Consider the following 4836-nt stretch of genomic DNA (forward strand, 5'->3'; position numbering starts at 1 on the left):
CACAGTATATAATAACAATGATAGAGTTTACATAACAATAACAGTAATATAATAGAAAATGATATTAGTAATAATGATAAAAATAACAAAAACAGTTATAATAAAAACGATTAAAATCAGGCAATAACGGTCATAATAGACCGTTATAAAACCTAATCATCAGATACAAAAAAACACGTTACAAACGAAAACACAACACAAAAAAAGTAACAAATACTATTAAGTATTTCTATTGAATGAACAATATAGAAATGAAAGAAAGTGTGAGAAAGAGAGAAAAAAGAATATTAAGAGTATATCACATGATAAAATAGTATTAAATAACTATTTAATAAGAAATATTTCGTATAATATTTACGATACATACGATTATTACGAAAATTACAGCATTACGACACCATAGAACGCAAAAAAAAAAAAAAAAAAAAAAAAAAGAAACAATTAAAAAAGAATAATAACAACAAACAATAATAATAGTAATAGTTTATGCTGATGAGATAAAGCGCCAGGCACTATCTATGACAGCCGGTATTACTGTTCAGTTTTAAATAACAAAACACAGTATAGACTTTTTATTACTGTTCAGTTTTAAATAACAAAACACAATATAGAATCTTCCTTATTTTACATATATAGTTTAATTATTTAAATAATAAAAATATTTTTATATAATATATAAGTTTTTTTTCTTTCTGCGTCTTTTTTATTTACATACTTTTATTCTTTTTCTTTTTTTATTCAGTTTTTAGTTTTTTAGTATCTATAAAATTTAGTTTATCTCTCATAAATTATGATTATCTCTAATAAATTTTGAATGCAGAATAATCGGAATTACAGAAACTAAGCTGAAATCTGATTTACTCCCAACAACTTCAATAAATCTTAGTGGATATGTTTATGAACATACCCCAACAAAAACTTCATTTGGAGGTGCTCTACTTATATTTCTAATAAACTAACTTATTATTCTAGAAATGATTTACTTATATCTAAACCCCAATATTTAGAGTCAATATTTGTTAAAATCATCTTCCTTAAAAAGTCTAATATCATAGTTGGCTGTGTTTATCGCCATCATAACATGAATATTAATGAATTTATTGTTTCATATCTAGCAATTCTATTTGAAAAACTAATAAAATCTCGGAAATTTTAAATTCCTTTTTTATTTCAAACTTTGAAACTGGTAGTCGAGTTTGTTATTGAAGATCCAAGATATTTAGTCTTGCTAGCAAAGCAACATTGATAAAGCAAGAAAAAAACAATAATAATTTAATGAACATTTAAATTTTTTACTTAAATAAAGTTCCAACGAAATACTACGAGCACATCAATCAGGGCCGTCCCGAACAATGGGGTGTCTTACCCCCACCCCAAAGCTGTTACATATAACCTTTTGAGTAAGCACATTTGTACATTTAGCATTTAAGTTGGCAAGTTTTGAAGTATAGTTGGCAAATGTCAATTACCGCGAAACTTTTCTTTTCTTTTTCTTTTTATTTTATTTTATTTTTATTTTTTGTGTCTCTAGTTGGCAAAAAAAAAAAAAAATTGCAAACTTCCACTTCCCTTGAGCAAGCTATCGGGACGGCCCTGACGTCAATGCTGTAATATGTTTATTTTTTCACCTCATTTATACTTAAGGTGTTTACTTCAGATTAGTAATTTTATTATTTGCAAATAGCTTTGAACAATAGTTTCAAAGTACCAAGTAAACAACTGTTTCAAAGTAGCAAGGCATTTTTATTTTATTTTTTTAAGTTAACGCATATCACGACTATGTTTTCAAAAATTTAATAACTATGTTTTCAAAAGTTTAGTATACAAATTATCAGTTTTGCGTTAAATTTTAAAAACACAACAGTTAGTTTTTGATTTTTTTTTGGTTTCAAGAAAAAGTTTGCCTCAAATAATTACGTCAATGCTGGTTTTATGTTACTTGCGTTACCTAGAGTAACGACAACCGGGATTAACTAAAATATATAAAATTCTTATGCAATTTATAAATTAATTGTGTAGGTAAGTAAATAATAAGCTGGAGTTAAGTACTGGCAATGCTTGAAATATAATTTAAACCTAAATCTGAACACCATAAATTGTTCAAAAATAATAAATGTTTGGTATATTTCTTTAAATATATAAGAAAAGTAAATAATATTTAGGTTTATTAAACCGTTTAAGTTTTTCAATATAAATAATATAATTAAATTATGTAGAATTATAATGATTCTTATAAGATCATAAAAAAAATTTAAATCATATTGTAACCCTTTTTGATTATGTGTATCTTGTTTAAATAGATAAATTGTCAATATATCTATTCATTTAAAAACGTTTGTTGGTAGCATATATATGCTGCTAATAGTTCTCTTTTCGTGAAAATACATACATACATATTTACCTGATGACGCTGACCACAATAGGTCAACGAAATATTGTAAATATATTATTATATCTAAAATATATTTTAAAAAATAGTTATACGCTGCCTTTTTTATTAAAATCAATTTATTTTTATACATATCGTATAACAAGATATGACTTTTAAAGAATACATATATATATATATATATATATATATATATATATATATATATATATATATATATATATATATATATATATATATATATATATATATATATATATATATATATATATATATGTATATATAAATATATATATATATATATATATATATATATATATATATATGTATATATATATATATATATATATATATATATCCAAAGTTTCTCTTCAGAACAAAATGAGTAAATATTCTAATAAATAAAACAATTTTTTTAATTTAGGTTAAAATCATTTATTTTATAAATACATGTTTTGATTATATTATAGCCATAATCAGTTAAAATATATAAAAATGCTTAAATCAATTTAGTAAAATTAAGTTAAATTTATAGAGACCTTATAATAAAAAATACAATAAAAATGCAATTAAATAATGTAACAATTGTTTTAAAAAGATAAAAGAACCGGTAATGTTTAGAGAAACTAGAATGAAATTGTCATTTTTACATGGTTCATTTGTTTATTAAAAGTGGGTTTTTCCCACTATGTACATGCTTTCTTTGCGTTTTAATATAAGTTCGTTGGATGCCGAATCCAGAATCGAAAAATAAGCATGATTAAAACTATTAAAACAGAATTCATTTGAATGAATATGTTTATAAATGTGTGAGTTTTTATCCCTTTTTTGGTGCTTGATTATTTGTGTCTTTAAATGGTGAGTAGTTTCGCCAGTATAACAAGATTTACAACCTGCGCAGGTTGTAAATCCTGTTATATTGGCGAAACTACTATAATATGTATTCATAAAATAAATGATTTTTACAAGAATTAAAAATTGTCTTATTAATTGGAATATATATATATATATATATATATATATATATATATATATATATATATATATATATATATATATATATATATATATATATATATAATGGTAGTATATATATATATATATATATATATATATATATATATATATATATATATATATATATATATATATAGAACTCTTATATGTTGTCCGAAAGTTTTTTCCATATTTTGTTGACAAAAAGTGAAAATTAAAAAGCAAAACCGGAATTTTTTTATTTTAATAACTGATAGACTACCTGCCCCAACCAAACCCTCAGTCGATGTAGCAGCACTCCCTTGCGGATCAGGCTAAAAGATAGTAGATGTAGCAGTACTCCGTTGCGAGTCAGGCTATTTGTCAGTTGATATAGCAGCACTCCCTTGTGAGTCAGGCTACTTGTCAGTCGATGTAGCAGCACTTCCTTGAGAGTCAGGCTATAAGATAGTCGATGTAGCAACACTCCGCGCATGATTTACAGTTAAAATAATAAAAATGAAAACGTTTTATTAAAAAAATTAAAAATAAAAATATTTTATTAATAAAAATAAAAACATTGTTTATATTGTTAAAAACATTCAGAATGTTTTTAAAAACATTCTGGTCAATTAAATTTGCGTTTTTGTGGTTTTTTTAAAAAACAATTAATTTGTAATTAAATTAATGGTTTTGACTTTCGTCTAACACGCAAATGTCAAAGGGCGAAAGTCAAAAGTAATTAAAGTGATGTATGTGTTGGCGTAAGAATCATTTTTTTCCTTCCGTGCTTCCCAAATGCAACATACTATAGAACTATATATATATATATATATATATATATATATATATATATATATATATATATATATATATATATATATATATATATATATATATATATACGTATACATATATATATACAGTGCTGTGAATAAGTTTCAGACCGCTTGTATAATTAGACATATTTACAATTTTTTTTCCTATGTATTTTTTTTAAAGCGTACTTAAGTTTAATAATATATACAAAAAGTTGAAAGGATATATTATTTTGAATAAATAAACAAAATTGATGAGGAAACATGAGGGATTTGTTTGTTTATTTATTAAAAGGATGTGTTATATCAACTACATCCAAAACAGGGTATTTGAATAATGCTGTTACAGAAATCAGTGAAACTGACTCACTTGAAGATAAAAAGAAAAGTGGTAGACCTCTTTAGCTAACAAAAGATGACAATAAATATTTAAAAACCCTATCTTTAAGAAATGCGAAAGTCTATTTTTAAGAAATACAAAAAAGCGTCAACCGAGCTGGCAAAATACATTAACGCAGCAACTGGGGAAAATGTCAGCTCTTCTTTTATTCGACAGCACCTACCTAAATCGGGATTAAGAGGGTGTGTTGCAATTCGAAAACCGTTATTATGGTGTGGTAATAAAGAAAAATGACTTAAATATGCAAAACAACA

The sequence above is a fragment of the Hydra vulgaris genome, chromosome 12 (assembly GCF_038396675.1).
Source record: "Hydra vulgaris chromosome 12, alternate assembly HydraT2T_AEP".
NCBI lineage: Eukaryota > Metazoa > Cnidaria > Hydrozoa > Anthoathecata > Hydridae > Hydra > Hydra vulgaris.